We start from the raw sequence: 13,584 nt of genomic DNA, 5'->3' as shown, positions 1-13,584 counted from the left end.
GAAGGTGAGTGTGAGCTCCACCACAGGTGGGGACTCAGAAGTGTAAACTGAGGCAGTCTCAATGATCGACAAGCATGTCAGGCGGTTCCCCGTTCCTGCCCGCAGGCCTCCTAATCTATCTGATTGTTTTGGTTACAGTCATCACAGTCAAGTGGTTAGGGACTGGGCTTCGGCTATTATCTCATTTACTACTCAAAACCACATTCTGTGTGTGTGTGTGTGTGTGTGTGTGTGTGTGTGTGTGTGTGTGTGCGCGCGTGCGTGCGTGCGTGCGTGCGTGCGTGCGTGCGTGAGTCCATGTCCACATCATCATATTTACAGATGAAGTAGCAGGCTTAGAGAGTTAATACATTGGCTGTTAAGAAAAGTCCTTGGCTTTGGATACAGAACCCAGGGGAGAGGAGCTAGATTTAACCTGAAAGCCTCCTCCCTGGAGGGTTGGTACCAAAAAGGCACCACGTAAGCTTCCGAAGGAAGGAAGGAAGCAACCCACGGTTCTATCCAGCTGTAAAGCCTCTGAACCACGGCAGCACACAGCACAATACCTTAAGGGCGCAGTTGTGGCGCACACCTTGGCAGTCACCAATGGCGCTTTCATTGGACTTAAGATGGTTCGACAAGAGAGAAATCATGCCTGGTACTAGAAATCTAGATAACTACCCAGGTCTAGAGAAGTCATGGATTTTGAAAGGAGAATCTACTGAACCAGCACAATCCCTAATTATGTTAGAAATATTTATCCTGATGCCCACAGATAGGTGGAGTTCGCACCCCTTATCAAGAAAACTTCCCTTTGCAACAGGTGGAGGCCATTACAGAAAACCACCACGGATCAAAACGCAGAGTTGTGGAGGCCAGTGCCAGTGGGAGCATCCGCAACACTGCTCTCGCACCCAAGGCTCAGGGATCCCTGCAAAAGAGAGCGGAGCAATTGTTAAGAGCCAGAAGAACAGGAAGCTTACTCTAAGATTGTATCTCCTAGAAATGTCAGAAGCCACACCCATGTTATCTCACAAACATGGCTGCCTAAATGGGACCTGAACGAGGCTGACACCAACAGTCGGGCTAACATGGAAGGGGGGGTGCTCACGAGGCCTCACCTCTACCCAAGGAACTATAGACAACAAAAGGATGCTGAGAGCAGGAGAGTCTCCCCCTGGGAAGAGCACACCGATTGTTCATCCAGTACTAAATGGTCAGCCTTGAAAACGTTATACATCCAAGGGACATTATACAGGCTGAGCAGGGTGTAATTATTTAGAAGTGCATTAGAAGCCAGGGGTGGTGGTGCATGTCTGTAACCCCAGCACTCGGGAGGCAGAGGCAGGCGGATCTCTGTGAGTTCGAGGCCAGCCTGGGCTATGTAGCAAGTTCCAGGACAGTCGGGCTAGGTAGAGAGACACTGTCTCTAAAAAGGTGTCCGGTGGTGGTGTGGGGGGTGCATCTGAAGTAAGAGCGGTCACCACGGTGTTTGTTCAGGAGGACTTGGGCCATGTGTCTTTTCCGAAGCCCCCATCCTATTAGCGATGACGAGGTAACACTAAAAGGACAGATTAAAAGCACAATAAGAAAGAGAAAAAAAAGGAAGGGCTGCTTCAGTGGTTAAGAGCATGGTTGCTCTTCCAGAGGACCCAGATTCATTCCCAGCACCCATATTGTGTTCTGCTTAACTCTAGTCCCGGGGTATCCAGCACCCTCTTCTGGCCTCTTTGAGTATCAGGCACACATGTACACAGACATATATGTGGGCAAAGCACCCATGTATATAAAATGAAAGTTAAGACGGGGAGGGTACGAACAGCCCTCTTTGTGCGTCTGCAAAGCCACGGTTTCACCTGATACCACTTAATATTTTGAAAAGAGAACCAGAGCTTACTGAGTCTGTAGAACCTAGACATGTCACCAAGCTGAAGCCACATGCTGCCCAGCCCCGACATGGCAGAAGGTCTGTGTGGCAAAGATGGAATTCCTCTTGCTTGACTGGTAAACGCAGCTTGTTGCAGATGGCCATCTTTCTCATCTGTGGCCATCCTTTGTTCCCCACAATCCCCTTGTTCTTGGGATTGGCATGCCACTGCCCCCGTTGATGGAATGGCGTTTCCCACTGGTGGGCACCCCTTAGAGAGAAATGCTATTCTGAGGAGCTGGCGAGTTCTGAAGAGATGTGTCCTTCCAGGGAGGGGAGGTGTGGCAGTTCTTGCCCAGAGCAGTGACTGGTCCAGAGAAGCAGGGCCCTCGGCTTGCTCGGACTTCCATCCCAAGCCAGTGTCCTCACTGTGGGCATCTGAGGACCTACACTGTGTCGTGCGTGTCAGAGAGAGGCTAGCTGTTGGGGACACCAAAAGGACGCTTAGGACATCAGTTCTGGGGGCATACGCATGTAACACCAGCTGCTAAAGAGGCAGGAGGATGGAGGCCAGCCTGAGATCCTGTCTCAGAAATAGCAAGGGCTGGGAGGTGCTGTGCCTGGAGCTGGGTTAAATGGAGAGAGGGAGGGATATAGAGAGGGACGGCTGAAATTAAGGGCCATTTGAGGGTAGGGTGGAAATCTGCAGTAGACGCTTCTTAAAATATATACATATATGAAAAAAATCTAAATGGACTCACCAAATAACTGTGGGAAGACAGTCCCAACTAGATAGCTCTTGCCACGGAATGAACCCTCCAGGGTTCGGAATGAGTTACACCTAATTGAGTTGTTGGCCAAAGAGACCCCATGGAAACCCGCAGTCAGGCCAGACTGTTGCCAAGGCTATTGGCTGTTCTCTACAAAGTGATGGTGAGGCGCTGTGGCTGAAGACAGCACCCACATAACTCACTGAACACGGAGACATCGAGCTGACGCCTCTCCAGAGCTTTCGTCTCTACTGACTAATGTTCACATACTGAAAGGTACTTGGCACACCGCCGGAGGAGAAACGGAAACACCACCACCCCAGCTGCAAACCTCTAGTCTAAAATGGTGACCTTTGGGAAGATACGCTGCTGGCGCAATAGTGTCACAGAGGTCGTGGGCGTAACCAACCACTGTCTGATTGGAACCCGTGCCCCACACTGCTTGGGTCGCCAAGACCCCGAGACTAGACAGGCCACGGGCCCAAGGGAAGCCAAATTCTGCTATTCTTCTAAAGGAACGCTGCAATAAAATGACTCCCGATGACATTCTGCTCCACTCAGATCGGTGCCTTCGCTCAGCCATCATCAGAGAACCTCCTGTAGTAGATGGAAACAAATACAATCCACAACTGGACAGTGTGCAGAGAGGGAGAGACCTTGGAACACTCAGTCCTAAATAGGATGTCTCCATCAAATCCCTCCCCTCCGAGCTCAGAGAACCCTGTGGAAGAGGAGACAGAAATTGTAAGAGCCAGTGGGGATGGAAGATACCAAGGAAACAAGGCCTTCTAGACACTACAGGACTGATAAATTCACTGGAGACTCTAGGGGACTCCCGCACAGTGGGGGCTCCCTCCCAGACCCAGGATGGGGCACGAACCACACCCGAACACCTGTTTTCACAGAGAGATCCTTTATTAAGCAGGGAAGAAAAGTTAAAATGTCTCCTTTCTGACTTACGCAGAAAACAGCAGCAAATGACCTTGCAGGTGTAATTTTTAAGAAGAGAGAGGGGAGGTCTGTGTTAGAAGGGGCTAGGATGGGGTGGTAAAGGAGATGGGCCTGAGGGGAGAGGAGGGGGTGCGGGTATTTATCCCAGCGGGACGAAGGGCCACCTCTGGATAGAGGGGAACAGATGTGGCACATAGGCAAATGGCCGTTTATAAAGGTAAAGGGGAACCCCTGTGTTAGGATGAGGTGTTTAATTTTAGTTGGGCATGTCACTTAGGTGAACCAAAGGGGGCTTCTGATAGCTGGACCTTGGTAGTCCCCAAATAAGGGACTAGACCTTGGTGGCCAGCTTTAGGAATATAATCAGTTTTTAGCAAGGCAGAGGGAATGGGGGAAAGGGCAAGGCCTGCCCGAGCCTCGCTCAAGTGGGCTGGTGTCCCCCCAGAGACTGTGGCAGCATGTACAGGGTCTGCACAGGTCTGAGCCATCTGGGACCCTGGTGTGCTGAGGAAGGAAGCGGACACCAGCTCCCACCCCAGCCCTGAACCTGTCGGCAGTTGATAACTGCTTGAGAAGGGAAACTTCGTTTTCTCCAACCGAGTCTCGCTGGGTGTACAGCCACACTCAAGGGTAGGCCCCGTGTCCAGCAGCAGATGGCCAGCACAGAATGCACTTCATGGTTGTTTGTTTTTTACCTTTCAAGTCTTTCGCTTACATATTATGGCTTCTGATTTTGTGTTTTTATGAGATTTCTGTGTGTGTAAATGTGTTTTTCTCGGTGTCTGTGTTTCTTGTACCTTTTCCTTGACTCTTTGGTTTCTGATTGTCTGTTTTGTCCTAGTCTGGTTTGTTTTTATTTTATCTTTTTTTGTGGGGGCGGGTTTCAAGACAGGGTTTCTCTGTGTAGCTTTATTTATACCTTTCCTGGAGCTCACTTTGGAGACCAGGCTGGCCTTGAACTCACAGAGATCCGCCTGGCTCTGCCTCCCGAGTGCTGGGATTAAAGACATGCACCGCCGCCGCCACCGCCGCCGCCGCCACCACCACCCTATTTTATCATTTTTTTAGATACCTGTTTATTTTTTAATGAGACAGGGAGATAGATATAGATAGGTACGTAGGTAGATAGATGATAGATAGATAGATAGACAGACAGACAGCTAGATAGATAGATGTGGGTTTGGGAAGATGAAGGACAATCTGGGAGAAGTTTGGAGAAGGGAAATTGATCAGAATATATTGTGTGGAAAAATTTATTTTCAGTTTAAAAAATGACAAAAAATAGCACATACCTAAAAAAAAAAAGGTCAAGGTCTGGGGGGTGCTACACCTTAATGAGAGCTCATAGTGACAGACTAGCAATCATAAAACCTTGGGTTCCAGCCTGAACATGGGGGGGGGGGTTGCGGAGCATGCAGACAGAGGTCGTCTTAAGTAAGACTGTGAGCCAAAGACTCCACACAAACCTGTGTGATGAAGGCAGAATCATCTTTGCTTGTCTGACCATCTAAGGATGGTGGGGCAGGTTCAGAGAGCAGAGTCAGTGTTTGCTTTTTAAAGGTCCAGTCCAGTGGGTCTCGAGACGTCTATAGGATGGGTGTATTTGCTCCCTTTTATCATCTCATTTTCTTACAGTGCCAGGGCTGGACTGCAAGGCCAGTGTTCTGTTGATGAGCTCCAGAATTGGAGGACAGAGAGGAGCGTTCCAAAGCTCTATCCTGCTTCATTCTTGCTGCTTGGGGGCTGCCAGCCCCCACCCGGATCACTAGCACATAAAAAGAGATCATCACTTTGGAGAGGGTAAGGGTTTTAAGAGTCATCTGCCTGGAGACCGATGAGGACTAAATATGTATCTCACAATTCCAGGGAAGGCGGAGGGAGTCCCCAACCATACATGTGGCTGGATTCTCGAAGTGCACATCGCCCTCGTAACCACAAAGCCAGTGTTAGATTCTTTGTATGTAGGAAGAAGCGGAGGGGTTTTTGTTGTTTTAAAAGGGGAGCTCATGTAGCCCAGGATAGCCTGGAACTTCGGATCCTTCAGCTCCTCTTCCACAGGGATTACAGGCATGTTCCCCCAAGCCTGACTGAAACTAAGGTTCTGAGAAATAGTTTTTCCTCCAAGTTCCCAAAGCTGCCTTGATTGCTTTTGACGACCGTTTCTTTAGCCAGAACTCTGTCGAGAACTGACCTTGTGACTTGAGAACCTAGTGATCAGTTTGTCTTTGTTGGGCTAAAACACAGGGGATAGTGGGAGAACGGGCCTCGGCCATTGAGTGCAAGATGTAGGCTTGTCATCAACGAGTGTGACTTCGATTATCCCATCTCTGCCAGACAGGATGTCCCAGCCCTTAGCTTCTGTGATGTTCTCTTGAGGAAGAGACGGTGGAGAATCCGGTAGCACTTGTAGCCGAGTAAGTGCTATCCCGTGGCCTCTTTACATGTTGCTTCTCCTTCCTTTGGTTAATACTCAGGCCTGTCCCTTATGAGGCTTTGACAAGGTAGGCCAGTCCCTGCTGCAGCGGCCTGGAATTCTTCCCTTCCTGGGAGACAAGAACGGCCCAGTCGCATCCCTGGCGCCGATGGGAGGGACCATGCCTGGAGACACCATCAGGTCTCCATAGAAGACCTCTTGGGGACACATCACAGTGTGAACTCCAGCAGCACCTCAGAGCTGCCTGCTCTATTGCCAATATTGGCTCAGGTGACTCTGAGGCTGGAAGGCCAAGAGGGGTGGTGGTGGACCATCTCAGCTGCCGTTTCCTCCAGACCACTGCTTTCCATTGTACTCTTGGGGGGCTCATGTCTCTGAGTGCCGGGGAGGGGAAGCTCAGTGCTCAGTGGGTTCTGGGCTCGAGGCACTTACAGATAGGTGGCCACCACCTCTCCCAGGCTGAGGCGGGAACTGGAATCTCACTGAGCCTCCATCTGCCCAGGTGGATGAATACCGCCTTGACCAGCCGGTCGTATCTGTCAGTCCAGGGGGCTGTCCGAGTGTTGGCTCTCCTTACCTAGCTGAGACTTAGACCAGCCACAACTGGATCCCATCCGCCTCAGGCTGTAAGGGGTGAGGGGACTGTCAGGAAAGCTTCGTCCTCAGCCTGCAGCGGCCAGCCCAGCTCCCAGCTCTGAGTAAACACAGAGATAGGATCGGGTGGAGCCAGGAAGGGTGGCAGGGTGCGGCCTGTGGGAAGAATGGCAGGATGTGGCATGGGGCACCATTCTGGGCACCCACGCCTTGGGACTATTGTTCAGGGCAGCCTGAGGCTCTCAACTCTCTGGGGTTTCAGAGGAAGTGACAGTCCCTCTGGGACTAGGGCCTGCCCCACCCCTGAGGCATGGATCTCTTTCCCTGGCGGTGCCCCTGGCACCAGCCACTCTGACAAGTTGGGGGACGGGGCAGCAGGGGAAGTTTGCTGTGCCCCGTGGCCCTCCTCGAAGGGTCTTCCTGTGCCCCAGGTCTGAGTCACAGTCATGTTATGATAACTGGAATCTTCTCTCTGCATCTAGACATGGGGGGGGGGGAGCGGGGGATGGGGGCTGTGGTTATGGAAGGAGGAAGAGCTCAGAGTGAAGATCCATTCAGCTGGGTCTGCCATTGAGTGGTCGATGGTTTCTTTGGGGCACAAAGGGGGTCGGCAGAGGGTGGGAGTAGGGATGGGGAAGCCTGCCTCCGGGGAGAACAGGGGCGTACACTGTATACGGGCAGCACTCTGTCCTTGGTCCTCCTCGGAGGGGCTTCTCCGTGCCCTTATCCAGACACTGGATTCGAAGTCCCAGGCGCCAGCTCAGACACTCAAGGGAGAAGATGGTTGGAGCCTCCTCCTCTTAGGGGATGGTTGCCCTTTAAGGACGCTTCGTGCGAGAAAGCCAAGGAGGGAGGCGTGTGGAAGGAGCCCTGTGAGGTGGGCTCTCTAGGAGAGAGGGGAGGGTAGTGGAAGGGTGTAATGATAAATAAGGATGAAAGGCGAAGTGGGTACCTTTCGGCGGGCCCTGCCAAGGCGTGCCACTATAAGCGGCCGCGCCCCATGCAACAGTTAGTGTGAGAGGGTTATTGGGGCGGGGGGGGGGGGGGGGGGGAGGAAAAGAACAAAAGGTCACGTGGGAGTGGGGACATAAGAGAGGCAGGCGGACAGACAGACAGCAGGGGAGAGACAAGAGGAAGAAGAGAGGCAAGAGAGCGCGAGCTGTGCCTGGCGGGCCCTTTCAAGGGGGTGCTCATGTCCTTCAGCCCCTGGCGACGGGTGACTGATATAATGTAACGGCTTTGGCGGCAGAGGCAGGCTGCTGCCTCAGGCAGAAACTAACAAGGGGTACAGCCTCCTTACCGGTGGAGGGTCCCTGACTGTAGTTCTGCAGCAGGGCTGCCCCGACACATTTGACATCTCTAGACCTCAGGGTCCCATTTATTTGTTTATTTGTTTATTTATCAAAAAGATGTGTGATGCTGGACAAGAGGGGGGGGCCGGATAACACGGGGGGGAGGGGGACGACTTCCACTGAGTTGGGCGCTGGTGGGCTACCTTGAGTTTATGACTCCTGACTAGGACTTGGGGTTGCAGGCTAGGGTTGGAACTGGGGGAGCCCATAATTGTCTCCTGTGCACTGAGTGAGGGCTTCGGGCTTCTGGGCATCTAGAGAGCTTTACATCCAAAGAAGGAAGAAAAGGTTTCTTATCAGCCGGGGTGGGAAGAGAAAGAAATGAGCTCGCTCTGTTGCTGGGTGTCATTCACACAGCGGAAGGGCAGGGAGTAGCATCCGGTCCCCGTCTCCCCCTCCCCCCCCCCCCCCCCCCCCCGTGTGCTGCAGGCACTGTGCTAGGCTCTGGGGCTACAATGATGGGTGTAAACGGGTGTATTTTCACCCTGTCTTGGTTGGGTTCCCAAGCTACTGGGTGAGTCAGAAACGTCAGCCATTCGAAGAAGGCACCGGCAGCTGTGATGAGTCCTTTGAAGGCCAAGTCCAAGGTGCCCTGAGAATGTAAAACAGGCACATTTTATGGGTTACCTCTTCAGCTTGGGTTCTCTGATCCCCATTTAGTGAGGAGGGAACAGGCTCAGGGAGGTTAAGTTCTTTGCCCAGGGTGGCACAGCAGTGCTATTCAGATATACCCAGGTGTGTGTGGCTTGGAGACTTTTCCTGTCACCCACCTGACTCAACATCCTGGACTAGTCACATACATGTATAGAATGCTCGCCCTGTGGTACTTAACCCCCGTAGCCTCCTGTGAGGTGTGGGTCACTGCCCAGTGTTCAGGAGAGGAGGAGACGGAGAGATGCTACTTACCAGTGTTCCCAGGGGCTGGGGGGGGGGGAGGTCAGACGAGAAAGACAGACTCCAAAGACCCAAGGCTGTGCTTGAGACACTTCCCCTTCTCACCACCGATGGTCTGGGACCTTGCTTCCTTCAAGGCTGTGACTGGGCAGGGATGGGTACGCACTGAGGTGGTCCAGGACTCGGTTTCCCAGAGGTACAGCCCACGGAGGTACCTGCCAAGGCCTGGCTCCAAGTCCCAGGTTGTGCCTCCCCTTAAGTCCGCTCAGAGCAGACCAGCCCTGAGCCCTGTGCCTGCCTCTGATGAACCAGGTGCCCCAGAGTGTAGATGTACCCTGGTATGGGCAACAGGATCTTTTAGGGTTACCTGAGGGCACCAGGCGGAGGTGACCGGGTCGACAGCTCCAAACCAACCTGATGTCACTGGGAGCCATTTCCTTAGTTTACCAGTGCTGGGAGCCCCAAGATGGCACTTCTTCATAGCCGATAACCCCAAGCATAGGCTGAGGTACTGGGTGGGTATGGGAGACGTGGAAAAAGGGTATCGGGGCTCAGCGGTAGGAGACAGCCTGAGGGACACACCAGCACTCACTCACATAGTGTGGTGGTGTCTCCTAGTAAATACATGTTAAAACATTTTTTAAATGCTGCTCAGTGATAGAGTATGTGCTCACCTGTGTGGGGCGCTGGGTACAGCTCCCATCAAAACCCCAAACAGACAAACAAAATTGTAAAGACAGCCAGGTGTGGGGGTGGAGAGATGGCTCAGCGGTGAAGAGCACTGACTGCTCTTCCAGAGGATCCAGGTTCAATTCCCAGCACCCACATGACAGCTCCCAACTGTCTCTAACTCCAGCTCCAGGGGATCTGACGCCCTCACACAAACGTACATGCAGACGAAACACCAGTGCATGTGAAATAAAAATATAGGAATGATAATGAAAAAGGTCAGGTGACTCTTGGTCACTGAGGCAGGTGGATCTTAATTCAGTCTGGCCTCTGTCTAAGGGAAAAGAAAAAAAAAAGATGTGGAAGGAGTCTTAAGAATGTTTGGTCTGGAGCTAGCAAAATGGCTCAGAGAGATTAAGAGCTGGTACACCACTCTTGCAAAGAACAAGTAAGCTCCAGCTCCAAGGGGAGTCTGATGCCTCTGGCGCCGGGCACGCACATTTATGGGTGCACACACACACACGATGCACGCATAATTCAAAACAAAATAGATTTTCCAAAGATGTAAGAGAGAGAAAGAGAGTGTTTTATCTAACCTAATAATCCATCAGGTTGTAACCACAACTGATTATGAATGAGCTAGTGCACATGTGTATTAAGTTTGGGGACCCTTGGTGTGTTTGATCCGGCACATTCCCACCCGGACCGGCTGCCTTACAAGGGTTCAGTGGCCAAATGTAGCCAGCGGGGCTGGTCTTGGGCAGTCGGGACAGGCAACCGACTCTTCCATCTCCCCCTGGGGGGGGCGGTGGCGGTGGATGGATGGATGGATGGTCACCACGTCCAGTGGGGCAGCATTTGGCCTCAGGCGCTCATCCGACCCTGTGCTCTGGCTCTGGTGGCCGGGACAATCCGACTGAGGTAGGACTTGGAAGCCTGAGGCTGGGGCCTAATGAAGAAGAAAAGCCCTTGGGACCCAAGTCTGGCCAGAGGAGTCGACCTGGTGGCAGCCAGTGGGTGTGGGATGAGGCGGCTGAGAGCCGAGGGATCAGAAGCCCACAGGCCTTCATTGTGCGCCTGTCACACTTCCTCTGGCTTTATTGCTTTTGTCCAGCACCCTATTGTCTGGTTTCCTTTTGTCCCGGCTTTCAGCCCCGCTGCCTTTTATTTTCCAGCCAGCCTGGTTGTTTTCATTTCTTTTGTCTGAAGTTCCTGAGAGGAAGGTTTTATTTTCAGCGGTTTGATTAATTCACAGCTTGAGCCCGGGTTTGTTTGTTATGTAATTGCTGCCCTCAGCTCCAGGATAATGCCCCCGCCCCCACTCCTGCCCCCTGCGGGGCCTGCCTCCCGGCCCCTCCCCAGCCGGATAGGCGGAGCCTGCCTGCTTTCTGCAGGTTCTCCAGGCAGCACCCCCCCCCACACACACACACCCCTGGGCCAACCTGGCCTGAGGTCTGTTTTCTCTTCATCCAGGTGAGATGGGGCCCAACCCGGGTAGGCTAACCTTCTGTTGCCCTGCGCTATCCTGGGTTCCTGAGGCACCTGGTACTCAGGAAGCGGGTGGAGGAGTCTGCTCTCCTCTGATCTGTAGGATACAATCAAATCAAATAAATATGTATACATCTCAGTCGATTATAATATTCCTGTAGCTATTCATAAAACACCTTATGTATTCTGTTGTATACCAAAAAGCTGTAATATCGTATGATTCAGTACACAGCACCAGAATAGTTGGTGTCATCTATAGATTACAGTATGCCCTGTGCAGAATGGGTATGATATACAAAATGCACCGGTCTCTTTATTTTCAGCCTCACTTAACAGGGTTTCAGGTGTCCACCGTGATCTGAAAGCATTAGATGGAAAACCTTAGAAGTAAATAATTCCTAACGGTTTTTGTTTTGCTTTAAGTTTATTTATTGTGTGTGTGAGGAAGAGAGGGGGATATCTGTGTCTGGGTGTGAATGGAAGTCAGATAACAGTTCTGGAGTGGTTCTTCCCTTCTACATTTATGTGGGTTCCAGGGGTAGAACTCAGATATTCAGGCTTTCATTGTTGGACAGTGAGCACCTTTATCTGCTGAGGCATCTTGCTGGCCTCATTTTGGGTTTTAGAAGCAGGGTCTATTGGGCCCGGGCTGTCTCTTAACTTGCTGTATAGGCGAGGATGACCTTGAACTTGTAACCTTCCTGCTTCCACCTCCAGAGTTCTGGGATTGCAGGTGTGTACCACCACACCTAGGTGTTTTTTTTTTTTTTTTTTTTTTAATATGGTGCTGGGGATAGAGTCCAAAGCTTGATGCATGCTCGGCAAACACGCTACCACTGAGTTACATCTCCATCCCTGTGCGTTTTTAAAATAGCATAGTATTCTCAGTAGCATGATGGAATCCACACAATATGTGGGTCAGTTGGGTGGCATCTCCTTCAGTCAGCCATTGTGCCTGGCGCTTGGGCAGTGTTTATATTCAGACCTCTCCTGCTTTACTCAATGGTGGCCCTAACCGGCAAGCCAGTGACACCGGAGTCAGAGTGCTTGATTGGAGAGGTGAGCGTTGAGGCTGGAGAGAGAGACGGCTCCTCGGTCAAGAGCACTTGGTCCTCGTGCAGAGGACTGGGGTTTGGTTCCCAGCACCCACATGGTTGCTCACAACAACCCGTAACTCCACTTCAGGACATCTGATGCCTTCTCTGGCCTCCATGGGCACCTGCACACACACACACACACACACACACACACACACACACACACACACACACGCACACACAAAGAAATGGTTTGCTGAAGTTGATAAAACCTAGGAAAGACGTCGGCTGTGGAATTGTGAAGAAAGGAAAAGGATTTTATGTCATTTTTTGCTGCAACTTGAACTGTAAATGCAACAGCTGTGGTGTGGGAGCCCGGCTTGACTGTGCTGGGGAGTGGGGTGTGGGACCCTGGCTTGACTGTGCTGGGGAGTGGGGTGTGGGACCCTGGCTTGACTGTGCTGGGGAGTGGGGTGTGGGAGCCCGGCTTGACTGTGCTGGGGAGTGGGGTGTGGGACCCCGGCTTGACTGTGCTGGGGCGTGGGGTGTGGGACCCCGGCTTGACTGTGCTGGGGAGTGGGGTGTGGGACCCCGGCTTGACTGTGCTGGGGAGTGGGGTGTGGGACCCCGGCTTGACTGTGCTGGGGAGTGGGGTGTGGGACCCCGGCTTGACTGTGCTGGGGAGTGGGGTGTGGGACCCTGGCTTGACTGTGCTGGGGAGTGGGGTGGCTACAGGAGCCCACTGGGGGGATGCCCCATAAGGTGGCACTCGTGTGTCACACTGCCTCTTTTGTTTAAGGGTCTGTTACTGATCTGATGGTTGCATTTAATCCCTCTACGTCTAAGTCCGTGTGTTTTTACTGTTGCAGAGGCTGGGAAGGCGAGTGCCCTCTTGCTGTACCACTCCATGGCAGGAGGGCACAGGGCTACCAGTCTGCTCTAATAAACTCGCTTTTCCAATACCGCTACATACTCCCCCGGCTCTGACCTAACCGCCTCCAGTGAGGCCCCACCTCCCAACACTTTTGCTGGAGCCCAGACTCTAGTAGGATATTGTAAGGTGTGTTACTTTTCTTTGTGTTGCATTTGTTTAACTCTGTGAAGCTGTGTTACTGTGCCTGTCTAAAACACCTGATGGTCTAATAAAGAACTGAACGGCTAATAGCAAGGCAGGAGAAAGGGTAGGCGGGGCTGGCAGGCAGAGAGAATGTATAGATGGAGAAATCTGGGAGGAGAGATCTAAGATCTAGCCAGAGGAGGAGGAGGATGACCCCAGGGCCCAGCCACCAAGCTACAGAGCAAGCCACGGAGTAAGAGTAAGATTTACAGAAGTTAGAGAAAAGGAAAAGCCCGGAGGTAAAAGATAATTGGGATAATTTAGGATAAGGAAAGCTGGCTAGAAACTAAACCAAACCAAGGCTGGGCATTCATAAGTAAGAATAAGCCTCTGCATGATTTATTTGGGAGCTGGATGGCAGGGTTCCTGGAGCCCAGTGCCCATCTCTGAGTGCTTGTGTGGGCACCAGAGAGGGTGGCAGCTGCTGCTCTG

General features: G+C 52.2%; 1 protein-coding gene across 5 annotated transcripts in view; it reads left to right on the top strand.

The window, feature by feature from the left end:
- Sox13 (SRY-box transcription factor 13) overlaps positions 1-13,584 on the top strand; it is a 62,527-nt gene that overhangs the window by 34,335 nt on the left and 14,608 nt on the right. Inside the window, exon 1 of one of the 5 annotated variants that reach the window (XM_006993223.4) lies at positions 4,978-5,367. The exons of the other annotated variants lie outside the window; for them this stretch is intronic. The gene's annotated coding sequence lies outside the window, so the exon portion shown is untranslated. Of the gene's footprint in view, positions 1-4,977; positions 5,368-13,584 lie in introns of those variants that run through there. 5 annotated transcript variants of the gene reach the window in all.

The sequence above is a fragment of the Peromyscus maniculatus genome, chromosome 11, assembly GCF_049852395.1.
Source record: "Peromyscus maniculatus bairdii isolate BWxNUB_F1_BW_parent chromosome 11, HU_Pman_BW_mat_3.1, whole genome shotgun sequence".
NCBI classification, from domain to species: domain Eukaryota; kingdom Metazoa; phylum Chordata; class Mammalia; order Rodentia; family Cricetidae; genus Peromyscus; species Peromyscus maniculatus.
Note: the sequence above shows the minus strand (reverse complement) of the source record. Positions and strands in the feature narration are given on the sequence as shown.